General features: G+C 36.3%; 1 non-coding gene across 1 annotated transcript; it reads right to left on the bottom strand.

Moving 5' to 3' along the window:
- Window positions 1–623: 623 nt before the first annotated feature.
- Window positions 624–731, bottom strand: LOC148544492 (small nucleolar RNA R71). The gene has a single exon (XR_015900770.1). It is a non-coding gene; the product is annotated as a small nucleolar RNA R71 (small nucleolar RNA).
- Window positions 732–13,241: the final 12,510 nt, after the last annotated feature.

Raw genomic sequence — 13,241 nt, 5'->3', positions numbered from 1 at the left:
ACTCTGAAGTAGAGATTCCCACTTTTTTTCTTGTCTTCTATATGTTTATGAGCAGGAACAGGGACAAGGAACCTCTTATAGATTTTGATCCTGAACCTGAACGGAATTTGAGACGGCATTTGCAACAAGCTAGACTTTACAAGGCTAGTGAAAATCTGAGTGGAACTCTTGAAAGGGAAGCTGCAGAGTCCACCATGGATCAAAATCATACTGCGAATGCCAATATGAAAAATCTGAATGAGAACGAGCAACCTAGAAGAGTGCTTGGCTCATACACTGCTCCCAATGCAGATCTTTATGGCAAAAGTATTATGGTGCCTCCCATAGCTGCAAACAACTTTGAACTGAAGCCACAGCTGGTCACTCTTGTGCAACAAAATTGCCAGTATCATGGACTTCCTCATGAAGATCCAAATCAGTTTATTTCTAATTTTCTGTAGATTTGTGATACTGTTAAGACCAATGGAGTGAATCCTAAGGTATACAAACTCATGCTCTTTCCATTTGCTGTGAGGGATAGAGCAAAGCTGTGGTTAGATTCTCAACCTAAGGAGAGTATGGATACTTGGGATAAGGTGGTCACTGGATTTTTGACTAAATTTTTTCCACCACAAAAGCTGACTAAGCTAAGGGTGGAGGTCCAGACCTTCAGGCAGAAAGATGGTGAGACCCTTTATGAAGCCTGGGAGAGATTCAAGCTACTGACCAGGCAATGCCCTCCGGACATGTTTTCTAAATGGACTCAGCTGGATATCTTTTATGAGGGCTGAACGAACTAGATTTTCTATCGGTAAAGAAATTCATAAATAAATTCCCGTTGTAAGTATAGTTTCTAAACCAATAGAGAATCCTTTCGTACAAAAACTTTGGTTGTCACAATAACAAACCCCTAATAAAATTAATAACCGAAGTATTTAAACCTCGGGTCGACTCTCAAGGAATTGCAGGGAAGTATGATTTATTATTGGTTATGGAAAATTATCTTTTTGGGGTTTATGAATAGTGAACAGGAAAAATAAACTGACAAGAAAGTAAATTAATTATCATGAAAACCATTGCAAGGTATGAGAACTGGAAATCCCATCCTAGTTATCCTTATCAATTGTGATGAGAATTGTTTATTGCTCCCACTTAGTTAACCCTTACTAAATAAAGGAAAGTCAAGTAGACCAATTAATGGGATTTCTCAAGTCCTAGTCAACTCCTATGGAAAGACTAGCTTTAGAGGGATCCAAATTAATCAGCAAATCCCAATTTTTCAATCAACAATGAGTTTGATAACTAAAGTGTCACCAATTACTCAACCAAAGCAAAGGGAGAAGAAATCTAAATTAAATTAAAAGTATCAATATTATGAATTGAAGGAAGCAATCTTAAATCTGAAATACCTCAAATTGTATTAAATAGAAAATCAAATTAAACATAAGAATTCATAAATCAAATAGCAACATAAAGTGATCAAGAAAGGAAATAGATAAACTAGAATGATAGAATAAATTAAAGTAGAAGAGAACAAAAATTAAAGGAACATTGAACCTGGAATTGAGAAAAAGTAATCCTAAAACTAAGAGAAATCCTAAATCCTAAAACCTAAGACCTAAGAGAGAGGAGAGAGCCTCCCTCTCTAGAAAACTACATCTCAAACCTAAATTTGTGAATAATTAGAAGTTGTATGAATGAATGAATGGATTATCCCACTTTATAGTCTCTAATCTGTGTTTTTTGGGCCAAAAACTGGGTCAGAAACAGCCCAGAAATCACTGGGGGCGAATTCAAATACGTGCAGGTCGCTGGAATTTCTGCAGAACGATGCGTGCGCGTGATGCACGCGTGCGCGTCATCTATTCTTAAAGAAACTATGGCAAATTATATATCATTTCGAAGCCCCGGATGTTAGATTTCCAACACAACTGGAACTGCCTCATTTGGACTTCTAAAGCTCAAGTTATGGTCGATTTAGTACTAGGAGGTCAGGCTGGACAGCTTAGCAATTCCTTCAGTTTCTTGTATTCCTTCCACTTTTGCATGCTTCCTTTCCATCCTCTAAGCCATTCCCGCCCTGTAATCTCTGAAAAAACTTAACACACATATCACGACATCGAATGGTATAAAGGGGAATTAATTTTTGGTAATTTAGAGGCTTGGGAAGCAAGTTTTCAATTATAGAACAAAATTAAGAAGGAAAATGTAAAATCATGCAAATCATATGAATAAGTGGGTAAAGACTTGATGAAACCACTCAATTAAATACAAGATAAACCATAAAATAGTGGTTTATTAATCCCCCCACACTTAAACATTAGCATGTCCTCATGCTTAGCTCAAGGAGATTAAAAGACTAAATAAGGGAAAGTAAGACTCATGCAATGCAATGCAACCTATGAATGCAACTATATGCTAAAATGATTTTGCCTACTTGGTTAAAAGTAAATAAGTTTTTCAAGACAAATATAAATCAAATATTACTAATTAAAATCATATAGTAAAAATAAGTAAACTTGTAAGAAGACAACTCATGAAAGCAAGGAACATAGAATCAAGCATTGAACCCTCACTGATGGTGTATATGCACTCTAATCACTCAAGTGTATAGGGTAATCATTCTACTCTTCTCTAGTCATGATTTCTAAACTTTGTTCTTCACCTAACCAATCAACAAGTATTTAATGTACCAATGCAAACATCATGAGGTCTTTTCAAGGTTGTAATGGGGTTAAGGTAAAGGTGAGGGTATATATATGGCTAAGTGAGCTATAAATTGAATCTTTGATTAACCTAAGATCTTCACCTATACATTGATACGCAAAAATTAAAATATTAACGCGCAACCGGCAAGTATACCGGGTCGTATCAAGTAGTAAAACTCACCGGAGTGAGGTCGATCGCACGGAGATTGGTGGATTAAGCAACTTTAGTTAAATGGTAATTTTAGTCAAGCAAACATGGTTTTGAATTCATGAGATTTGATTTTTGAATATAATTGCGGAAAGTTAAATGACAAAGAATTTAAAGAACTAGAATAAAGAAGAACAATGAAAGTAAATAACTGAAACTTAAAATGCAAGAAACTTAAATGACATTAAAGATAACTTGCAAGAAAGTAAAGATTGTGAAATTATAAAGACCAGAAAAGTAAACTGCAAGATATAGAAAACAGAATGTAATTGGCAAGAAAGATAAATTGCAAGAAGAAAAAAGGGAATTGGGTAGTGGGTATTCAAAATGACTAAAGAACAAAAGAAATAAGAATTAATAATGGAGAGCTCATTAGGAGTCAAAGATGTAAATTGTCATGAATTGATTTTTGCTTAATTCCTTCTCAATCATGGGTATAGATCCATGGCAGATTGTGAATAATTGAATCCCAATCTCTTGGCAATTCAATTTCTCTCAACACAATCAATTGCCACTCTCGTGATCTAATTGGTTATGAGAAGAGGTGAAGTTCAATTTCTAATCCAAGGCCACACAACTTCCAGGATCTCAACTAAGGAAGGTTACATTTCACATACCAACCCAAAATATATTTATCCAAGAAATCATGAAAGGATGAACTCTAAACTGAGTTATATGGCTCCTTTCTCAAGTTCACCATATAATTCATATAGATTCAACCCCTCTCTCGATGGTGATTGAATCTGTGAAGAACAAGAGTTTCCTCTTGGATGAACCACTTTGAATTGAGAAGGAAAAGAAAAGCCATTAACCCATTCAAATAAACAGAGCTCCTCCCCCTAATGAAAATGGGGTTTAGTGAATCATAGCTCTAATTTCAAACATAAATGCAAAAGTAGACATTAAAATTGAGTAGTGAATAATATTGAAGAATGAAGAAGAAGTTCTTGAAAACTGAAATTTAAACTTGCAAAAGAAAACCAACTTCCTCTCTGCTATGCTTCCCAAATCGGGAGTGTAGTACAAAGCAGAGTAAAAAAAACTAGCAAAAGTAACTACTATGATGTAAATGTAAAAGTGTCTAAGAGTCCCCCTTTTAGAGTACCAAATTATTCTCTATTTATACTATTCCTAAAACTCCTTGAAATTCTCCTTTGGGGTTAGCAATTTGGGCCTTGCTCTTGTTGATTTTGCTTCATGAAAGAATTCTTGTCAAACAGAGGAAACATGACTCATTCTCATTGCTCTGGCCCAATGGCCTGGCGTTACTGGCAAACATGCCAGCCTTGGTACACGTTGCCAACGTGCATGGCAATTTCCTGGGAGTGGGACATGGTGTTTGGGCATTGTTGCCCAAGTTGTTGCCAAACACTTGGCTTGTTTTTCATTCTTACTTCACTTTTTATGCTTGATGTTGCCTGAACTTTGAGCTTCAATCCTTTGCTTCAATATAAACTATTATATATCATTGAAAAGCTTGGAATGTCTTCTTTCCAATGCACTTGGGATCATCTCATTTGGACCTTCCTAGCTCAAGTTATGCTCCACTGAAGAGGGCAAGGTCAGGTTGCCTTAGTTGGGAATTTTTGCCAAACACGCCACTAATAACGTGCTCAATAACTCCTCTAGCCCAATTTCTTGGCCTGGGCATTGTTGTTGGAGTTTCCAAGGAACACGCCAGTTCATCCTTGCCTTGGCAACGTGTTTGAGCATCCTCTTTGGCTCATTCATTCCTCCTTAACTCTCAACTTCATTTTCTTATTTTTGGGGCCTAAAGATGACTCTGATTTGAGCTTCCATTTCATGCTTCACTATAAACTATTATATATCATTGGAAAGCTCTGGATGTCAGCTTTCTAACGCAACTGAAAGCACCTCAATTGGATCTTTGTAACTCAAGTTATGTTCCATTGAAGAAGGTAAGGTCAGGCTGCCTGGCGTTGTTGCCCAAGTTGTTGGCAAAACACGCCAGCAACAACGCGCATCCTTCCTGAACACACACTTGCACGTTGCCAACTTGGTTTCCAAGTTGCCAACTTGCTTCATCACCTCAACTCCAAAATGTGCCCAAAATTCCTCTTTTCTTCTTTTTAGCTTATTTTGTGCTCTTTTGCTTCTTTTTCTTCTTATTTCCTACAAAATTTATAAAATCAAAAGATCAAGGAAATATTCCATTTAAGCACAAAAGAATGCAATAATTAAACACTAATTATCAATTTCTTGTATGAAAAAGTATAGAAAAACATGACATGGTGACATGTCATAACAACACCAAACTTAAACCTTGTTTGTCCCCAAGCAAGAAAAGAATCATGCAATAAAGATTGACAATCCAAGGTAAAAAGAATAGCAACTCAATGTTTATGGTAAGCTAGTTTTCTAAGTATGCTACAATCACAAAAGAAATGTAAATGATTGATGCTTCTATCTAGTTTAATTTATGAAATCTTTGTCTTATATTCCTTCTTTGAAACAAGCTTTTGATTTTCTTATTAGCTTCTCCTTTTGGGTGCTTTGCCCCATGAGTTGATAACAAAGCTACGACTCTAAATGCTTTGTTTTCAAGTATTACCACTTGATACATAAGCACCACAAGCATTTAATTAGAGGACTTCATTAAGCTCATTTGTTTCTTTTCTTGATTCTCTAATAATTGATGCTCAGAGCCTTGAGCTTTGAGGGAGTACTTTTGCACTTGAGCCTAGCCTTGACTTCTAAGTATTTTGTTTTCAAGCATTTTACTTGATACATAAACACCACAAGTACTTAACAATGAAATTGTCATTGGTACTCAGAGCCTTCAGCTTTCTCATTCTTTCCCTTTTTCTTTCTTGCCTTAATTTGTAATTACTTTTTCAAGGTTTTCATGATTTCAAAAGATTTCACAAGACGTCCTAGATGAAAACTTCAATTAAATAAAATCTAATGCACTTGAGCAACAATTAACCAGACTAGCCTTTCAATACTTGTATGCACATGCTAAGTTCTTCTTTAAATCCTTGTTTGTTTATGATCATGATGCGTTTTTTTGCTTTTGAATTCACAAAACTCAAGTTGGTAGTCATAATGTCACAGCAACATATTGCAAATCAAAATTCAAGCTATGCTTATTCATACCACACATGCATACAGAGAGATAAAGACAATCATGCAATTTAGAGTACTGGAAACAAATGAGAGGAAAAGGGACTTTATAACCTTGTAGTTCATCTTCATCATTGTTGTCCTTTTTCGTCTATTTTTCCTCTTCCCTTGCCAAACTCAGAATGCTTGCTCATCCTCAAGCAACAATTAGAACAACGGCTATGGGGCTAAGATGGATCATGAATGTCTTACACAATGAAATGTTAGTAATACACGTGTTCTAAGCAAGCAAAATTAAAGATAATAATCAAGGCACAAGAGACAGAGACAGTGTGATTGCAAACTTAAGAAGGTGAGCACAATACATTACATAAAAGATAAGTGGCACACCAAACTTAGTGTGACACTTTCACTTGAAATTAATGCACGTATCTAGTAAAGATTGGAAGCAAATTTTGTTGCATAGCAATACCAAACTAGAATGCAATCATATGTCAATTTATTTGAATTAAAACTAAACAAAAGGAACTGTTATATGTTGAATACAATCATCAAGCCAAAAATATGTCATGAATAAGGATCTCTTGGTGCTTGTATTAACAAAACAGTTAAGAAGCAAAATAAGTGAAAGCATTAAAAGCAGAGAAATACTAAAGTAGACAGAATAACAAAGTGTCAAACCAAAAGAAAGATAAATTTGCAGAGGCATTGTGATTATGCAGACAATTGGTGCTGCTGGATGACTTGCATATAAAAATAAGTGGTACACCAAACTTAGAATCTTAGTGTGACACTTTCATGTAAAATTGATGCAATCATCCCAAGGGATTGAAAACGATTTGTTGCAGGGCAACACCAAACGTAGAATGTAACCATGTGCCTATTTATTGAATTTAAACAAAGCAAAGAAAGAAAACAAAGCAAAGAAGAGAAACGTTACCTACTGTTGGTATGTTGTTCTTCACTTTCTTCCTCTTCTTCCAGTTTGTTAAGAGGAAAGACCTCAAGGGAGGAGAAGATTCAGCTATTACCCCTTGTCTTGGTCTCTCCTCAGAAAGCTTTCTTTTGTTAATGGCTTGATTGAGCTTGCTTGCTGGATCAGGGGGAGGATTGCTTGTAGTTGACCTTCTCTTCTTCATGAATATTGTCCTTTGTAGCTTGGTCACAATCCTCTTCTCGGTGCTTTTGTTAATTGCCTTCACTTCATTGAATCCAAGTCTTGGTGGTTGTGTGATTGTTGGAGTGTTCTCTTCATCAAGAGCTTTTTGAATTGATGGTTCAGTGGCCGCTTCCTTCCTGTAATCTTCTGCTTCAATTGAATGTGAATCTCCTTGATTTTCTTCCTCTATTTCTTCTTCATGATTTTCCATTAAGTTCTTTGGGAGGAAATCTTCATGTTCCATTGTCACTTCAATTAGCCTCTATGGACATGGAATCCTTGGCTCATGTTCCTTATCCTTTATTGCAATTTCACTTGACATAGGGACCTTTTGTTCTTGTTTTTCCACTTCCTCACCCATAAATTGGTCTTCATCCTTACTGTTTGATGGTTTTAAGTTCTCCCTTGTTTGCTCTAAAGGCCCATTCATCTTCTTGAGGATGATTTCTTTCCAGGATTGGGGTTGTGTGTATCTTTCCACGAGTTTTCTATGTATTTCAATGGCTTGAAGGTAATCCTCATCTGCTGGTTCAAGAGATGAAGGTTGAGAGTAATTTTGGTGACATGGGTGTGTTGTGGTGAAGTTGTGTTGAGGGGTGTGGAATGAGTTGTGTGATTGATGGGATGACTTGTATGGATTTTGGAAGAAACTTTGTGTTGAGGTATAATCAAGTGATGAAGAACTTTCAAATGAGAAACTGGGACGTGAGGGTGGATGCTCTTTCATTCCTTGGTGATACTCCCAGCCACCATTAGAATAACGACTTGAATCATTTTGTGGTGGTGGGAAGTATCCCATATGATTCTCTTGCTCATCTTGTGTCTCTGAAGCAAATCTCCATGAATTGGAGTGCTCAGAATTGGTATTTTCTTGGTGATATTCCCAGCCACCATTAGAGATTGGTGATGGTGGGTAATATCCCATAAAATTTGTTTGATCATAAGATGAGTTGAACTCCATTTGAATTTTGTAAAACACAACACCAAGGAAAATTGAAATTCATATCTCAGAGATGAATTTCTTAGTGAGGCAATAACTCAAACACCTTAGTGTCAAAAAGAAATAAAAAAATTAAAAGAACTGTACAAAGCAAAAACAAAGAAAATGCTTAATCTAGACCACCATTCACTTAATCATTGTTAATTTTTGCCAATCCCCGGCAACGGCGCCAAAAACATGATATGCGAAAATTAAAATATTAACGCGCAACCGGCAAGTATACCGGGTCGTATCAAGTAGTAAAACTCACCGGAGTAAGTCGATCCCACGGAGATTGGTGGATTAAGCAACTTTAGTTAAATGGTAATTTTAGTCAAGCAAACATGGTTTTGAATTCATGAGATTTGATTTTTGAATATAATTGCGGAAAGTTAAATGACAAAGAATTTAAAGAACTAGAATAAAGAAGAACAATGAAAGTAAATAACTGAAACTTAAAATGCAAGAAACTTAAATGACATTAAAGATAACTTGCAAGAAAGTAAAGATTGCGGAATTATAAAGACTAGAAAAGTAAACTGCAAGATATAGAAAACAGAATGTAATTGGCAAGAAAGATAAATTGCAAGAAGATAAAAGGGAATTGGGTAGTGGGTATTCAAAACGACTAAAGAACAAAAGAAATAAGAATTAATAATAGAGAGATCATTAGGAGTCAGAGATGTAAATTGTCATGAATTGATTTTTGCTCAATTCCTTCTCAATCATGGGTATAGATCCATGGCGGATTGTGAATAATTGAATCCCAATCTCTTGGCAATTCAATTTCTCTCAACACAATCAATTGCCACTCTCGTGATCTAATTAGTCATGAGAAGAGGTGAAGTTCAATTTCTAATCCAAGGCCACACAACTTCCAGGATCTCAACTAAGGAAGGTTACATTTCACATACCAACCCAAAATATATTGATCCAAGAAATCATGAAAGGATGAACTCTAAACTGAGTTATATGGCTCCTTTCTCAAGTTCACCGTATAATTCATATAGATTCAACCCCTCTCTCGATGGTGATTGAATCTGTGAAGAACAAGAGTTTCCTCTTGGATGAACCACTTTGAATTGAGAAGGAAAAGAAAAGCCATTAACCCATTCAAATAAACAGAGCTCCTCCCCCTAATGAAAATGGGGTTTAGTGAATCATAGCTCTAATTTCAACCATAAATGCAAAAGTAGACATTAAAATTGAGTAGTGAATAATATTGAAGAATGAAGAAGAAGTTCTTGAAAACTGAAATTTAAACTTGCAAAAGAAAACCAACTTCCTCTCTGCTATGCTTCCCAAATCGGGAGTGTAGTACAAAGAAGAGTAAAAAAAAACTAGCAAAAGTAACTACTATGATGTAAATGTAAAAGTGTCTAAGAGTCCCCCTTTTAGAGTACCAAACTATTCTCTATTTATACTATTCCTAAAACTCCTTGAAATTCTCCTTTGGGGTTAGCAATTTGGGCCTTGTTCTTGTTGATTTTGCTTCATGAAAGAATTCTTGTCAAACAGAGGAAACAGGGCTCATTCTCATTGCTCTGGCCCAATGGCCTGGCATTACTGGCAAAAACGCCAGCCTTGGTACACGTTGCCAACGTGCATGGCAATTTCCTGGGAATGGGACATGGTGTTTGGGCGTTGTTGCCCAAGTTGTTGCCAAACACTTGGCTTGTTCTTCATTCTTACTTCACTTTTTATGCTTGATGTTGCCTGAACTTTGAGCTTCAATCCTTTGCTTCAATATGAACTATTATATATGATTGAAAATCTTGGAATGTCTTCTTTCCAATCCACTTGGGATCATCTCATTTGGACCTTCCTAGCTCAAGTTATGCTCTATTGAAGAGGGCAAGGTCAGGCTGCCTTGGTTGGGCGTTTTTGCCAAACACGCCACTAATAACGTGCTCAATAACTCCTCTAGCCCAATTTCTTGGCCTGGGCATTGTTTCTGGAGTTGCCAAGGAACACGCCAGTTCATCCTTGCCTTGGCAACGTGTTCGAGCATCCTCTTTGGCTCATTCATTCCTCCTTAACTCTCAACTTCATTTCTTGTTTTTGGGGCCTAAAGATGACTCTGATTTGATCTTCCATTTTATGCTTCACTATAGACTATTATATATCATTGGAAAGCTCTGGATGTCAGCTTTCTAATGCAACTAGAAGTACCTCAATTGGATCTCTGTAGCTCAAGTTATGTTCCATTGAAGAAGGCAAGGTCAGGCTGCCTGGCGTTGTTGCCCAAGTTGTTGGCAAAACACGCCAGCAACAACGCCCTTAGTGTCTGAGGCTCTAAATAAAGCCAAATTTTGAGTCTTTAAATGAACTCCAATCTCATGCTATGATATATGGTTGGAAAGCTCTTGATGTCTACTTTCCAATGCCACTGAAATCACCTCATTTGGAGTTTTCTAGCTCAAGATATGCTCCTTTGAAGAGGGCAAGGTCAGGCTGCCTGGCGTTGTTGCCCAAGTTGTTGGCAAAACACGCCAGCAACAACGCGCATCCTTCCTGAACACACACTTGCACGTTGCCAACTTGCTTCATCACCTCAACTCCAAAATGTGCCCAAAATTCCTCTTTTCTTCATTTTAGCTTATTTTGTGCTCTTTTGCTTCTTTTTCTTCTTATTTCCTACAAAATTTATAAAATCAAAAGATCAAGGAAATATACCATTTAAGCACAAAAGAATGCAATAATTAAGCACTAATTATAAATTTCTTGTATGAAAAAGCATAGAAAAACATGACATGGTGACATGTCATCATACATACACTCTTTAAAATTATGTCTAGCTACCCAAAATTCCCACTTTTGTATATTTTACATACTCATGTATCAACTTTTCTTTAATTTCACCACATGTGCATTGATCTTTTATTAAACTTAGTACTGGGATAATTTTGTCCCCTTATTTATTTATTTATATTATATATATTTTTTATTTTTATTTTTATTTTTCTTTTTCTCTTTTCTTTTTTTTTATTGAAAATATAAAAGTAAACATAACATATCAATGCACATGAGTTTTTTAATTTTTTTTTCTGGTCTCATATGAGTATGCACCCAAATTCCCAATACTTTTGTCACTAAACACAACACACTTTCATCAACCTAAGTTCCCACAGTTCCCTACACTTAATTGATACACAATCTCTAACTTAAGCTAACCAAAGATTCACTTGGGGTAATTATTTATTTTTCTGCTTAAGGCTAGTGATGTGGTAACATATAGAACAAATGGGGATAAAAAGGCTCAAGGTGGCTAACAAGGGTGATTAAAAGGGTAGGCTATTTGGGATAAGTGAGCTAATAACAAATGATGGTCTCAATCATATGCATACATATAAATACACTAAACATTGGACATATAGAATGGAACAAAGCAAAGATTGCAATCATAGGGAAGAAAACACACAAGAATAAAAATTTATGGCTAAATAATGTAACTATGTAATTAAGCTCAAATTCTCACAGGTTGTGTGTTCTTAGCTATAACCCATGTTCCAAATACAACTTTCAACAAGTTTAACAAAAAAATTTCAATTTAAATTAGTGAAAATTTTCAAAAATAGGGTCTTGAAAAGAAACTCATTACTTTAACTAAGCAAAACATACATGCAAGCAATTATTAACATGTAATCTATCCTAACTAACAAAAGAAAAACTAAAAATGTTGATGTCAATAGAGAAAAGTTACCTCCGGAAGTCAGCTACTGACCGACCTCCCCACACTTAAAGCTTGGCACCGTCCTCGGTGCCATCAATCAGGAACAAAGGGGGGCTGGTAGCAGTGTCTCCACAATTGGGGCCGGCATGGCTCTCGGTGTTGGTAGGTAAGGTGGAGTCCAGAGTGTCCTTTGGTCTTTCTCAGGTGGGTGGTTGCCAACAATCAGCTCCTTGAGGTATGTAAATCGGCGCTTGTTACGGTGCTCCATTCGCTTCGCCTGCCGGTCCAGCCGATCCAACCTCTGAAGTATCTGTGGGAGCAGCTGATTTGTTGAAGGTGCTTGTGCTTTTTGTTCTTTTCTTTGCCGGTGACTTGTTAGAGGCTCTCTCTGTACCCTTCCTGGTGGCCATCCTGAAAAGGGAGAAGAGAAAGGGGCATGAATTCAAAGGGATAGAGCAAGGAAGAGGGCAGTACGAGTGATAATCATGCCAAGGTAAAGAAGAATGTCGTTAACACATGGTCGCGACTCCATGCAATTAGGACATCAATGGAAATATAGCATGATAAATTGAGGCAATTAAATGCAAGATGTTTATTGGCATGCTGGCAAAGGCATGAGTAGCATAGATCAAGCATTAAAAGCCAAAATGGATTATCACTCGTAACAAACTAACAATAACGTTTGTATTGACAATCATATTTAATTAATAAAATATTGGAAGGGTTTTATGAAAAACAAGCATTAGAGTAGAATGATAGAATAATTAAGAATTCATAATGCTATACAGGCTTTTTCACAAACACTTGGTATGCATGTTTAATATGATAGGGAAAGTATTAAATTTGAACATGCAAATAACCCAAAAATAATAATTAGTGATAATTGTCAAATAACTCCCTAATAATCCACAAACAAATATGGAAGAAAACAATCACCCAATTAGATTTCTAACACCAAGTAAAATAATGCAAAAATAGATAAATAATAAAAAAGAAGATGAAAAAGAAAATAGAAAGAAAGAACCTTGAGAAGAAGGTGATAAAGAGGGGGTAATGAAGAACGTGAGGTGAAGAAAATATGATGGAAGGGAAAAGAAGAAGAGAAGAGTAAAGAAAGAGAAAGAATGGAAAAAGATGGGAGAATAAAGAAGAAAGAAAAGAAAGAAGAAAGAAGAGGAAAGAAATTAGGATTTAGAAAGATAAGATATGAAAAACAGGGCTGCGCAGGGTTCAGGTGCGGATTTGCGAATGACGCGTACGCGTACTCCACGCGTACGCATGGGTCGCTTACTGAGGGGGCGACGCGTAGGTGTCGGTCATGCATATGCGTGACCATGTTTATGCTATTAGCGTGAGGGCATCGTGGCGCTCGCACAACCCTCTGTTTGTTTTGGGATATGTGCATTGTAGGTATAGTTTCTAAACCAACAGAGAATCCTTTCATACAAAAG

The sequence above is a fragment of the Arachis ipaensis genome, chromosome B9, assembly GCF_059453495.1.
Source record: "Arachis ipaensis isolate K30076 ecotype BB chromosome B9, ASM5945349v1, whole genome shotgun sequence".
NCBI lineage: Eukaryota > Viridiplantae > Streptophyta > Magnoliopsida > Fabales > Fabaceae > Arachis > Arachis ipaensis.
This window is presented reverse-complemented; position numbering and strand designations above follow the sequence as displayed.